The sequence below is a fragment of the Agelaius tricolor genome, unplaced genomic scaffold, assembly GCF_023055355.1.
Source record: "Agelaius tricolor isolate 1412-34295 unplaced genomic scaffold, bAgeTri1.0.p SCAF_6, whole genome shotgun sequence".
NCBI lineage: Eukaryota > Metazoa > Chordata > Aves > Passeriformes > Icteridae > Agelaius > Agelaius tricolor.
Window position 1 is genome coordinate 2,964,025 of NW_027269266.1, and position 15,336 is coordinate 2,979,360.

A 15,336-nucleotide genomic window follows, 5' to 3' on the forward strand; every position below is an offset into this window, starting at 1 on the left:
GTGAGGTAGCATTTATTAAATTTAGAGACAGCATTTATTTCATTGATTCTGAAAAAATATATATGAACAATGTGTAATAATATTTTACTGATTTTTTTTATTTTGCAGTTTGGAATATGACTGGTTTAAATTCTTCAATAAAGACTTCAGATGCTTAATATGTTTTTGTCCATTTTTTAAGAAGTATCTTCAATTTCATTTATTACAAGACAATCTATTATTGTAATAGAATTTCCCCGAAGCAGATACCTATTAGCACAAGAAAACTGAAAATATTTTGCTATTCACAGGGAGTCAGAAAAGATTTCGCATTTTTCAGGCCAAGAATATAAAGAACAATAAGGTAATGAACTTTAATTGTCATTTACCTTTTTAAATACTATTAAAATAGGACAGATTTAGTCAAGACTAAGCTATTTTCGGGACAAATAAAGGCACAGGCAAGCTTAGAGTTAAGGAGCTCAGACACAGTAAAGTCTGAACTAGATTTATAATGGTCAAACATTGGAACAGCCACCCCAGGGCAGTGGTGGAGTCCCTGTCCCTGGAAGAGTTCAAAAAATGAGTGGATGTGGCACTTGGTGCTGTGGCTTGGTGGGCATGGAGGTGTTCAATCAAAGAGTGTGATAGTATAGGGATAAATGTTTCTAAAATCATGGGATAGTCAGGGGAGTTAGAAAGGAAGGCTAGGCCTGGTAGGCCATGGGAAAATGTTAGGCTGCACCTGTATGGTAATTTAATGACTATGATACTGATATGATTGTTAAATGTGATGATTTTTTGGTAATTGGATATAACTATTGTTTAATCCCAACAAGAATAACGAGGAACTGTGTTGGGGGGGGTTTGATGGAAATTACAAAATCTGTGCTTGGACGAAATCAATGTATACAATAGAACAATATAAGTTTAATAATTAATATGCAGCTATATAATGATAAGGGTATAAAAACGTGTTCATCCTGAACCCATGTCAGAGTCAGATTTGGGTCTGTACCCCTGACACCCAGAGCTCTTCAACAAAAGCACCTGCATATAATCATTCTGTGACTGTGTGTTCCTGAATGCTAACAGAGGGACTTGATGATCTTGGGGGTCTTTTCTAACCTTAATTATTCTATGACTGTTTTCAGAACCAGCTTCTGTTCATAAAAAATGATCTGCAGAGATCTCAGGAGATGCAAAGATACCAGGTGGGTCTGTCTCCTGTCCAGCCTGGCTTGTTTCATGCACAGTGATGCTGCTCAGGTGAAACTATAAATTTTTTTCAGTGTGAGCTGGAATGAGCTCTGGAATGAGCCAACAGCTTTTGTTCAACGATCAGGCTCCATTAGATGGCAGCATTTACTGTGGTTTAAGATGTGGCCAGTCTTCAGTGAAACAGGTGAAACTCACACATTACAGCATAGAGGTACTAAATTAATTCTAAATTGTTCAGAAGAAGTGTCACAAGTCTCTTCTTTTCCTGTCCTGGGCTTTCAAGTTAGCCACAGGTCTTAGTAAGTGCATGTTTGCTGACTGTTCTGGTGTCTGATAGACCTTAATTGTTGAGAAAAAAAAATAAAATTGTTCTCCTGTGCTTGGACTTTCCAGATGGGTAGTTCAAGCATTTCTCTATAGCACTGTAAAAGGAAATGTTTCTTAGAAAAGAGGTAAGACTGCTTTGTTCTTGCATATTGGAAAAAAAGGGAAGATTGGAAAAACTATGTAAGAGGATTTTAAACATTAATCACTCTGATCTTTGCAATTAAAAAATATTTGTTTGAATGCAACACTGGGTTCTCTGTCCATACCTAGAAATACTTCAAAGATGAACACTTCATTTCTGTTGCAGGGGCAGAAATTTTGGCAAAATCACACCTAGCCTGAACACATCGTTAGTGATTGTGTCACCTCAGCAACATACAAACCCACCTGAATTCACCATGGGGCTAATTTAAAAGTCTGACTAATTCTTTAGCATTGCTTAAGCATTAAAAATTGTCTTAGGAGAATGGAAGTTGGAAGGAGAATGGTGATATCCAGCTGCTGCAGCTTCTTCCTGCTGGATTTGTCCAAAAGCCAGTTCAGCTCCTGAAGGAATGTAGAGTTTCTTTAATAAGTCTGTAAATGGTGATGAGTTAAAGCAGTGAACAGGTGGGAGCTTTTGACATTTCTGTTACTCTGGAAATGTGAATTCCTCCTGATAAAGCTGCCTGGATTTCTGTGAACTCTGTGAGAAATTCAGGAATGCTTGGAACACAGAGGAAGAATATTCCTTTCTGTTTGTAAAGTTTGATACTTAAATCAGAAAACAGCAGAAACAAAGGAATATCAGGTCCCTCCAGTGAGGAAATACTGGGAATGTGGAGCTCCCAGGGAATTTCTGAGGGTCAGCAGTACAGTACAAACCAGCATTGCCTCCTTAGTGCTGATGCAGCTCTCTGTTTTACATTTCCATGTGTCACTGTTCCTTTGTCAAGATAGAATGAAACAGACCCCTGGGAAATAAGAGGTTTTTCCACTTCTGTGGTAGTACTGTATCCCTCAGAGCAGGATCCCCAAAGTTTTTGTGACAATTGTCCTTTTACTTTCTGGAGTTCCTCAATTACTGCTCACCTTGCAATGTTTGCACTATCCACTATTTCCTCAGGACTCAAAAGAAACCCCAGATGTAAAAAAATAAGTTATTTGAAAAGAAATATCCTCTAGTGGAAGGTTCCCTGCCCATGGCAGGGAGGTGGGAACTGGATGATCTTTAAAGTCCCTTTCAACACAAATCATTCTGTGATTCTATGAAAGGCACCAGAAAGAGAATCTCATCATTTCAGCTTATCCCTGAACCTACCAGAGGTTGTTGTACTTGACAAGTGTGTCATCTGCAATGTCACTGTCCAAAGCCATCAGTGAGCTAAACATTCTCTCTCAACATGAGAAATCCTCACCACCTAGGTGGTGCAGGAAGACATCCCAAAACATGCTCTTGTAAATCATGTTTATAGTGAATATTCCCATAAGAAGAGCACACCAAACTACCTGAGCAGCTTTAGGCAGAGGTCAGGGTCATGGCTAGAAGTGGTGGGGAAGAGATCTGTTGTGTTGGAACCAAGCAGAACAAATTATTCCATATTTATGGTGAAAGTTTCAAAGATGCAGGAACTGTGTTTAAATACTTTTGTTAGCTACCACCAGCTAAAAGCAAGCCTGACAGCAGCCAGATGCTTTTCAAACTTAAATATTATGGCTAAATAGACACTTTAATCAACAACCTGGGGGTCTATCAATTGATACTGATATTTGGATATTGATATTGATATTTGGACACGCACTTCTATTCTCTAGTCTAGGGCAAATTACCGAGAGATTTCTCACCTGCCCATCTCTAGAAACTAAATTATGAGTCCTCTGTGACATCTACAGCATCATTTCAGATTTCTTTTTCCAAGTTTCTTCAGCACCCTCATCCATTAAATCTATTTGGATGAAGGCACTGAGCAGTGTCAGAGCTGAATGTGGTGGCACAAGTTGTGACTCTTTTCTCTGCCAGTTCCAGGGAAAATGTGTGAAGGCATCAACTTAGTAAGTGGTTTTATTGATCTTCAGAGACTTTTGAAAGAGCAATAGAGATGTTTTGGCAACTCCTCAGGAAAAAATAGCTGTTTGGGCAAATCTGTTGCAGTTCTCTGCTTTATGGTTCCATGGAGTTAAGACAGGCCAAGCTGATTTTAATGACAGTCCTTACCTTAATGCAGAGCTGTTCTAGCTCTGGGCAGACTGAGAGCAATTGAAGTTTCCAGTTTCCAGGGAAGTTGGGTTTGTGCAGGAGCATTCCAAAGTTAGATAGCCTTAGGTTAGATTTCAGACAACAGCCACCCTACCTTGCTGCCCTAACATTGGGTAGAATTTGTCCTTAGGGACAATTTAAAGTGGTCACCAGGAAGAACAACTCTTGTTTAAGTTTTATTTTATATATTCATACCTTTTTTGAAATGAAGAGGGTAGAACTGGAAGTAGTATTTTAGTAATGCTACCAGTCTCAGCAATCTCTGCAGAATTCATCAGCAAATATTTCATAGCTTTACTCCAATTATCTCTTTTTTGTGCTTGTGGCTGAGGTAATAACACAGACATGGTGAGGCAAATAAAAAGCCATCCTTGTGTTCTTCACTTGGTACATTTTTTTGCTGCTGCTACCAGTGAAGCCTGTAACTGCTGCAGCCAGAAACCTGTGTTTGCATGAGAAGACAGACTCTCCAACATCTGTGCACAGAAATTCACCAAAATATTTCCAGCTGTTCCTTCCCCCCCAGTCCCATCCTGAACAGAGAGAACATGAAATTTCTCCCCCTTTCAATGAGATAAGAGTAAGCTTCAATAAAAACAACAACAGGATTCCACCACAGCATCTTTAGAGAATGACATTTCCTTCCTAAACGTACATGGTGCCCATCACTCATTTATCAGGCTCTCTTGACATCCCATTCAATAAAACACTTGTGCTTATGTCCATTATGTCCATTGCACTTATCTTCAGCTTCCTCCTATGAATTGTTTTTTCTGCCAGCTCTGCACAAGACAAAGCCCATGGCTGCCAGAACATCAAATATGATGGGTGGTAGTTAATGTCCCATCCTTTCCTAAATGGGGGGCTCACCCCTTGACAAACAGCCAATAATACACACCCCCATAAATCCAGATAGGAAAGAGAGAATTAATGCACAAGACTGGGTAAAATCAGTGTAAGCTGCACTTTCTAATACACCTGGGAATCCACCAACAAGAGGGCAATGGAGCTTACACAGGTATTGTGATTGAAACCTTATGTTGCTGTATTTTGCTAAGTGTAAACTTATGTTTGTACTGTGATTTTGCCATAAATGAATGTTTTAGGCTGCTCAAAGAATCACTGGCAAAAGCAGGTTCAATATGAAAATGAAAGTGTGATGAAGTTCATTAGCAAGGTTCTCTCTACTACTTACTGGGTGGTTAAAACACACAGAGAAAAATCAGGCTAAAACCCAAAATCAATCAGTCCAGAACTAAAATCAACCTAAAAGGACCTGTGTGGATAGAACAAGAGTAAGCTGGGAAAGCATAAGGATAAAAAGGAATAAGAGAAATTCTCCTATTGAGTCACAAGGTTCACAGTGACTCATCCTGCCAAATTTAGCCCAGGACTTGACCAACAGTTTAGGCCTAAAGGTTTCAACAATATTTGAATTTAGCAGGGTTTAATTGATAACCTAATTTAAACAATTTAACAAAAGATTCTATAGAATTTGCTCCAAGCACAACAGTAACTCACTTGTGGGCCTACTCAGGACTCTAATGAATGCAAGAGAGCACCATTCCTGGCACATTTCTGCATCAGACTCACACTCACACACACACAAACCTAAAGGAGTCTGTGCAAGGAGAAAATTCCCACTCAGGTTCAGTGAAGTGCTCAGGGCAGATGCCTTTGCATCTTCTCAGAGGATGAAATGTAGAGTCTTGAGGAGTGGGAGTGTCAGCCCAGGCTCCATCATCAGCTTTCAGCAGTGATTCTCTGAGCACAGCAGCCTTGAGAGTCCACAAACTCCAGGGGGAGATTCTGGTCACAGCCATCTGTGACCAGGAGAGCTCAAAGGGTCTCACTTTGGATGCTGCTTTGGTCACCATCATATTTTCTGAAAAATCCCCTTGCAAGGATTTCTCTCCTGGGAAGCTGAGAAGCCTCAGAGAAAAAGGAAAACAATGATTATCTCATTTGCTTCTCCTGTGTTTTGCTGCTTTGGAATGTGGTTGGAGATTGTTTATCCAACGTGTGAATTGTTTTAACTTAATGACCAATCACAGTCCAGCTGTGTTGGGACTCTGGAGAGAGTCACATGTTTTTCATCAGTATCTTGTTAAGCCTTCTGTAAGTATCCTTTCTCTGTTCTTTAGTATAATTTAGTATAGTAACATAAAATAATAAATTAGCCTTCTAGTAACATGGAGTCAGATTCATCATTTCCTTCCTGCTACGGGGAACCCTGAAAATGCCACACTGCTTAGAAGATTGCACGAGTTTTGCCTTCAGTCATAATGATTTTCTGTCCCGGACAAAATTTGGGTTGGTAACTTTCTTGGAAAGTTCAATAGCAAACATGTTGTTCCACTTGGGCTGTTTTCCAGGCAAGATAAATAAGTTTCCAAGGCTGTTGGTTAAAAAGCAGGAGCTCATTAGGCAGCCCAAGTTCCTGGGAGCCCAACAGTGTTCCAGGAGCTCTTCATCAAGGCTGAGCCCTAACGAGCATTTCTGAGATCTCAGTGCAGCCTGAGGGAGTGGGAGGGGAACAGATTTCAGGATATTATGTATCATTCAGCTGAATCAAAATCCCAAGTAAAATTAAATATATTGAAATAAATCAATTTGACATTAAACATCTCATGCTCCATGCTTGGAACAGCTGAAAGAATTTGTTTGGATTATTTGTCTCTGAGAACCAGGCATGGCTGTTCTTCTTTCTAAAATGATCCAGGGTCAAGAGTACAAATGAGCAAACATTTAGAGCAAAGCTTCTCTATTTGTTAAAGACAGGGAAATGGTAAAAGCAAAAATTATTATTTTAGAACTTATTTCCTCATCTCAATGCTTATGGAAACAGTGACAACAACTGTCTTCATTTAAGGTTTTAAATTTTGCATGTTTACCTATGTACACAGAAACAGGTATTTTAATTGCAGTGCAATTAAATTAACTCCATAATATTTCATAGCACGCCTTGAATAATATATAAGAAGAAAATTGAAATCTGTCTCCATATTTCCAGGTTTGGTGATGAGAATTAATGGGTTTGAATGCCACACTCAGCTGTAGTAAAGGGAAAACAACGGGCTGGGTTGGCAGAGGCTTTCATTTCCAGGTGCCACCTCATGGCCCCACTCATCTCAGTGCCCAGTGGGCCATTCCTCACTGGAAAATCACATTTTCAAACCTGGCTTTGTGGCCACAGTGCCCATCCCTCATGGGTTAAAGCAGAGGATCTCTGTAAATGGTGAGGGGTAATAAAATTTAAATTTAAATTAAAATGGTAAGTGAGGGGTAATTTTCTCACAAAACACCTTCTGGTTTTCTGAAGGTGATTTAGTAAACCCGCTTCCCTGCATAACCAAATGTTATTCCATCCTGCTTGCAAGGCTTTTGTCTAATTCAATTTTTCTATGGTGTGGAAGAGCACAGAGGAATTTACTGAGTTTATAAGGCTGGTGGCCTTTTCCTGGTGCCAGTTCTGCTAAATTCAAAGTTGAATTTTCAAGTCCTTTACCCAAGTAGAGAGGAAAGTCTTTGCCTGGCCTCAGACTCCAGGCAGAAAAGTAAATCCCCAGGAATCTTGCAAAGTCTGCCCTTCCCAAGCACTTAGGAATCACATGATTATATATAATGTACCCCAAAAAATGAATAAAGAGATTCCTAAAGTTGTCCAGCACTGTAAATGAAAGGTGGGAGCATGCTTGCATGTTCCCATAAATTGCAATAATTTGGGGATTTTTGGATGTAATCAAACCCAGCTATTAAGACCATACCTTTAGCTTGTGCTTGAATTTTAAACCAAATACTGTTGATGGCCCCAACATCTCACAAATAAAAGTTTTTATGTACTAACAATGTATTAACATTGCTGTAAGGGTTCCTATGGACCCTTCTGTGTGTGTGTGTGTGTGTCTGTGAAAACCATCAGATTTTACTACCTTAAAAAGTAATCCCTGATGCACCAGCTCTGGTATTGTGAATTGATGATTTTTTGGAAAGGAGAAGATCCTTTATGTCAAAAGTCAACCTCACACCCAGAGAAAAAGAAACTAAATCCAGTTTCAGCAGAACTGAGTAGGCTCAGTAACTGAGTGGGATGTTGTATGAAGCTTGTTGATAAATACAAGCATTTCCTTCCCTTTCCCTCTCACCTTTTACCATCTTTTTCCCTTTTTCCAGCCTTAATTTCTTTATATTTTATGTGTTGCAAGAAATTGCATGATGAAAACCTGATGGACAAGATATGAGAATCAAACCAACCTCTACAAATTTTTGTTGAATGTGTTTCATGTCTGGCACCCAGCAAATGCAAGTATATAAGAATAACAATATTCATAACATAAAAGTGTGCCCACAACTACACAGCCTTTGATTTATCTGGGAAGAAAACACCCAGTTTTGGCATTTATAGGTGTAAATAGTCTCGTGTGTCCATAGTATGTTATACCAGGTATTGACAACAGGAGCCTTGAACTTTCTCCTCTGGTGGACAGTGAAGCCCAAATATTTCCTAAGAAATATTAGGCTGACACAGCTGAGACACTGATGTTATTTCAGATCATTGTTTCCTCCTGCTTTTATATTATTTTGACACAAAGACTCTTGCAGCAGGTGATTTGAACATTACATATTTCATAGCAGGAGAAAATCCCTTTGACCCTCCAGCTGTGTGTTCCTGTTGCCACAGACTCAAAGCTCCAGTTTTAGCTTGAAAAGGTGAGAGTGAGATGAGTGATGAAACAAATTCTAGGCATTTTTTTCCCATTCTGTTTGCTGAATTTGATAGACTTTTAAAGCCTGGCTTCTGAGAGGCAATTTCAGACACTTCTCTTAGCATCATCCAATTATGCATTGGCTGCAGCTCACTGCATCTATCAAAGTGTCACGGATGCTTTCATGTAGGCAATATATTGCTTTTTCAGACCCAAGAGAGGGGAAAAAATCAAGCACCCCAGCATCTTCTCCTTAAGTAGGTGTGGAGCAAATTAGCCCCATTACAATCCAGCCTGCATTAGTCCATTAAAGAGCTGCAGGAAGATTCCTTTGTGTAAATGACTGGATGGTTTCACTGTATATTTGTATTAGTCATTTCCTGCTGCTCTTTAAAGAAAGTTCTTGATCACTGATGTTTAAAAGGTCTTAATTTCCACATAAGCATAACTAAAAAAAAAAAAAAAAAAGACAGGAAACATCCTCATATATTTTAAAAGGTAGTTAATTATTTTTAATATCATTAATTAAACTTTGTGGCTCCAAGGACATAACAATTTGCAGATACCCAGAGGATTATCCTTTGATTAGGGTGGCTTCTTGTACACAAAACTTTTCTCCTTTCCCAAACCATTTGTGCTGCTGTTCCCAGATTTAATGGTAGATTATGCACAGCAGGAATTTGGGCTCACATTTGGAGGATTTGCACATCCCACCTGGAATAGACCTGCTGAATTCAAACCAGCAGCACTGGCTGGGCCTCTTCAGCTGCTTTGAGACACTGGATTGGAAAGATTTGTGGTAATGAATTGATGCCTTGCCCATGAATTTGGCCTCTTTTAACACTCCTGTTACACAAGAAGTGTAAAGACAGACTGAAAATATACAAAAATTGGGGGAAAAAATCTTTAAAAAATACATACACTCAGTTCTGTTGTACCACAAACTACAAGACCCAGCAAGGTCACAACTGGACAGGAAACCACAAAACCAGAGGTGGAGATGCTGAAAAAAAAAAAGACCTCACAGAAACATGCCATAGGTGCAGAATTACAATATCAAGATTACTAAGGAAAAAATGAAAATTCCTGCAGAAAAAGTCCTGTTGAAAAGAGCAGGCAGGGAGAAACTCCTCTGTTCCAGGTAAGGTGGAAAGAATAAAGGGTGTGGTTCTCAGTGCATCACCTGGCACACTGATCTGTTGGGGGCTGTGCAGTTTAGATCTTTCTTTACAATTGTTTTGTGTTGTAAAAGAGGGCAGGCACCTCATTTTCTAGACAGTGCCTGACACTCAGGAGTTTTTTTCAGCTCTTCCTGTCTGATAAATAATACAGACTCTAAAAAACCACACTCTGCCAAACAGATGCTTTAGTCAATCATCTTATTATGTATTAAATAGCTCATCCACTGTACTCTGTGTTTAGGTCCTTAAAATCTGCCTCTCCTGAAGGCTGTGGTTTATTCTGACCCATCTGGACCTTAATTCCAGGGTGTGATATCTACAAGTACCTAAAGCTGCCTCTGGTTTACCTCAGATAATCAAATTTTTGGGTTTTGCCTCTTCATTAATTAAAAAATGGATATAAAATAAAGAAGGATTTTCAACATGTAAATATCCAGTGTCTGGGACAGCGAGAGAAATTTCCAGATACACCTAATGCTGCTTGATGAAGCAATATTAGGAATATTAATATTACAACTTTATTTCCTTCACTACTCCAATTCTCTTATTTATTATTCTGATAGGCCACTGAGGAGAGAGAGAAGAGCAATCCATATTTCTCCATCTGAGTAGGTGATAAGCAAATTTTCCTGATGGAAACGTGCATTGGACCATTTAGCAAGCTGGAGACTACTGTGTGTAACAGAATGATTTTAATACATACTTACAGGGAAAGCAATTTCCTGTTACTCTGTAATAACTATTATCCATACAAAAGAGTCTGAATTTTACATCATCATGATTTTTTTTAAACATAATTTCATCCTCTGACAAAAGGAAATGAGATTCCTTTATCCTAGGTCTTTTATTTTGACAAAAATGTCAATTAGCTACTTTATACCATTAAAGACTTCACTATTATGTGGGTCAGAAAAGGGTTTCAGCTATTCTTTTAAAGCAAAGTAGCAGTGTAATGTATGATAAAAGCTATTCCAATCTCTGTGCAGTAAACAGCCTTCATAAATCACTGGGAGCTCTCTGCAGCAGCATTCCCTCAGTTTCACATTGGGCCACAAATCCCACAGATGTTAATACTCATAAACAGCAATTTATGGGGATTTCCCCTCTTGGCCAGGAGGTCTCACTTTCTCTTGTGTTATAAAAAAATCTCAAAACACTGAAAAGCTTCAACATGCACAGGTGAACATAACTCCTGAGCTGACAGGCAGCATTTGGGAGGTGAGTTTTCATACCATGACTTCATTACCAAATAAAATCAACAATACATCTTAAAAAAATGGAAATTTATTATATAAACCTCATCCTAGTGAGGGAAAAAAGCATAAGGTTCTTTATCTTATCTATGTTAAACTGTGTCAGTTAAGCAATTCTAAATTTACCATAATTTTTATACTGAAATATTACTTTCATTGAAGTTGCGAAATAATTCATTCCAGTCTGTGCTGGTTGGCACTGGAAATTACAATGCTCTCAATTCAAAAGCTATAATTTATTATTTTAGTTAGAGGGATGCTGTTCAGAATGTGAAAGCTTCCTTTTGATTAAGGACTCTGTAATTCTACATTGCATATCCCAAATAGCCAACAGTGAAGGAAAGGCATCATGACACTGATATTTTTTCCTTTTCCAGATGAAGAATTCAGATCTGTTTTTACAAACTGGACATTAACACTTCCTATTTGGTTTTCATCTCCTTTCTCCCATACCATGCAGCTGAAATGGTTCTGTTTGATGAATCCTTATGCCATGAAAAATGAGGATCAGTTACCAAAGAAAACCCCACACTGTATCCTTAAAAGAAGGGGACTGTGAAATGTAAAAGGATTTTACAGCTGAGATTTCCAAATCATATCTAACTTCTCAGGAAAAGCCAGAAATTAACCTTTACCAAATCTGGTGATGTTGTAAGAGTTCAGAAATAAATTTAATATATTTCAGTAATGAAAATTATCCTCTTTCTCCCAATGAAAGCTGCCATTGTATTCACCATTGTGTTTCTGTTACTATAGTGAGGAAATCTATGTAGGAACCTGGAGAGATACAGATTTCATATTTAATTTTTCACAATCTACCTTCCATTCCTTACTTCCTAAATGGCCATAAAATAGCATTATTTATCATAACAGATGGGTGTGTACACACATATCAATTACAGCAGCATCAGGAATCACATAGAAATAAGTTGGCAGTTATTTTTAAAAGAACCAAGAAATGAAATTATTTTGTATTGGTTTTAAGTAACCATTCCCTACCTCAAAGTTATTGCTAAGCTGTGGAGGGTAAAACTGAAGGACAATTTGACTCTCACTTGAAGCTGACCAGAGATTATTTATTTTAGATTAAACTGCTTTATATGAAATGAATATTCTTTTCTAATAGCAAGCACACATCACATGAATGTTTCACTTGTCTTTAAGTATTAATTTTTCTTAAGTTCAAATATCCATTACTATCAGATATTTGCCCCCTTCCATTAAGCCATTTCTGTATCATTTGTGAATGCAGACATCTCTCAGCTCTTTAAATACCTCTCCATGTTTCCCCTCTAAACACCTTCATTTCTAATGGACTATTTCCATATTTATTCTTCACAAATGGGGAATGCATTTTGGTTTTCTTCTTCATTTAGCAAGGTTTAGATTTTGTGATGGCAGCATTCACATTTCTACTTTTTAAAGTTTCTTTTAGCTTGAGGTTTATTCCCCTCCAGCTGCTCTCTGGACTTGAATTTGCTGGGGGTGGAGGAGATTTTTCACTTTTCCTATTAATGGGGTGAAGGGGACTCAAACAGCTTTGCCCTGAGTCCAGTAGGAAAATATAAGGATTTAATTTTGGACAGGGAAGGAAAAGTCAATGCCAAAGGTTCCTCACCCTTCCCTGTCCAGCAGGGGTTGTCTCTTTTCTCCCCACACATTTAAGAGGAGGTTGGACACATCTAAATTCCAGTTTATTCCCAAGGCAGATTTCATCAGCACAGCCAGGAGAGCCCAGAATTCTGCTTCTCTCACCTTCAACTAAATTTTTTTCAGCTCCTGCAATTCAACAACTCTGCATTTTTTATGCATTTGCTGCCTTTTGCAGGGAGCTGTGACCCAAAGCTACTTTGCCTCACAGAGAACAGGAAATACCTGATTTTCCAAGCAGCCACTGGGATAAACCAGGCTGGCTGCCAGGGAGGATTTAGTGACCACGAGCAGCCAGTGGGCTTGGATAGCTCAGTGCACACAAGGATGTGCCTGGAAAGGAACCTGTAAAAGAAAATTCCTTTCAGAATCACCCTGGGATGGTTTTAATTTCTGAGAGCTGATCTTATCTCTGATTCAGTCTGGGCCATCTCCTGGTTAGCACAAGGACCTGGGGGAGATAAACATGAGATGCCTTCCTGCTTTCTTCACCCAGGGGTGACAATAATTATTTATTGCCTCTTGAAAGTGCAGGTTCTATTTCCCCCTCAAGTACAGGAGATTTACTCATGGGGAGAAGTGTGGTATTTTTGGGGTCCCTAGACAGAAGAGGAATTGAGAATCTGACTCCACGTTCTTGGAAGGCTGATTTATTACTTTATGGTATTATATTATATTAAAGAATACTATACTAAACTATTCTAAAGAATAGAGAAAGGATACAGACAGAAGACTTAACAAGATACTAAATGAAAAACTCCTGCCTCTCTCCAGAGTCCTGACACAGCTGGACCATGATTGGTCATTAAGTTAAAACAATTCACATGTTGGATAAACAATCTCCAACCACATTCCAAAGCAGCAAAACACAGGAGGAGCAAATGAGATAATATTGTTTTTCTTTTTCTCTGAGGCTTCCCAGGAGAAGAAATCCTGGCAAAGGGATTTTTCAGAAAATAGGACAGTGACAGAGGAGGCCAAGTCCAGCTGCTGCTTCAAGTCTGCTATTCATCTCTAACTTTGGATGAAATGTTATGAACTTGAACTTATGAACTTCAGGTGAAATCTCTAAATTTATGTTAAATGTAATTTGAAGTTAGCACTGGAGATGAACAGGAAAGCTGTCTGTGTAACTGGTGCTAGAGACCCTTTATGGTGTCATTCTCAAGAGTGTTCAGGAGCTTAAGTCACATTGATTGCAATGCCATTCTCACTGAAAATCCAATTTGGCATCTATGTATTTCTTTGGGGGGCATAAACATATTTTAAAATCTTCCCTTATTATTTGTCTGTTCATTTCCTATGAATGGAAGGTGCAGATATTTGTACAAAGAAGGTGAACTTCACCCACCTTCATTGATACCTAAGCTTCAAACAGCTCACACTTCATAAAATTAATATCAGATGGTTTAAAAGCTATATTGGAGCTATGACAGAAAGATAGCTTGGAGGGAACAAGAGATTACATGAATTTAATTTGTTCTGTACCTGATATCCCACTTTGAAGTGGGATAGTGGTGACAATTTGGAAGTCAGAAGAATTAATAAGTGTTTTATCTCTTTCACCTGCCATGAAATTTCCTAATTTCATTTGTGGGTGGTCTTCCTCACCATCTCACATGTGCATCTTCCAGTGAACTCAAACTTTCTGTGCCCAAAGCCTCCAAGACAGAGTTGAACTTTTTACAGCAACACTCATTACATTTTGAGCCTAATGAAGCAAAGCTCTGCACAAAAGACAGCAATTTTCCACCAGCACATCAAAGGCAGAGATCTGGTGTTCCACCATGGATTCTTTCCCCCATTCCTCACAGCCCTGCCTGTTTTGAAAGAAGGTAACTTTAAAGATTCAGCAAGAAACTGAAATTCAACAGAAAAAAAAAAATGGAATTTTTCTCAGGATATTGCAGGGCTACTTCTTTCCTTGAAAGTTGCTCTCCTACCTTAACCTCTGCTTCAAAGCTGCCAAGGATTAAATAAGGAAGAATCAACAAATTATTTTATTGATTCTTAGAGTACTTGTTATAGGGAAGGATCCAGCACCATGATCTTCTTTGTCACAACTGTGCTCACATTTTTAATGCATTCTCTTGCTGGAGAATCTCAAATTCCACCCAGAGGTCAGTTGGCTTTTCTTGGGTACATCTCATTTTAACCAGTGCTGACATCCTGAAAGTGAAATATGATCTGCAATGATTGTATCATTCTTAGCTTCTCTCTTTAGCATCTAATAATTAATCTATTGTATTTGCAAGGATCCCTGTGGCAGGGAGGAATGATGAATCTGACTCCATGTTCTCTGAAGGCTAATTTATTATTTTATGATACTATATTATATTAAAGAATGCTATACTAAACTATACTAAAGAATATAGAAAAGATACTTACTCAATGCTAAAAAGATAATAATGAAAACTTGTGACTCTTTCCAGAGTCCCAACACAGCTTGGCCCTGATTGGCCAATGAGTAAAAAGAACTCCCAGCAGAATCCAATGAAACAATCACCTGTGGGTGAACAATCTCCAAACACATTCCACATGAGCACAACACAGGAGAAGCAAATGAGATAAGAATTGTATTCCTTTTTTCAGAGGTTTTTCAGCTTCCCAGGAGAAAACTCCTGGGTGAAGGGATTTTATCAGAGAATTTGAATGCCCCATTAATCCGATACCTTCTTTCTGTCTTAAAAGTTCATCAGCCAGTGTAATTCAGAAATACTGATCCTTTGGACCAGACTAATCATGATATCACACTCCCTGTCCCTAAGCAAACCACATGGAGA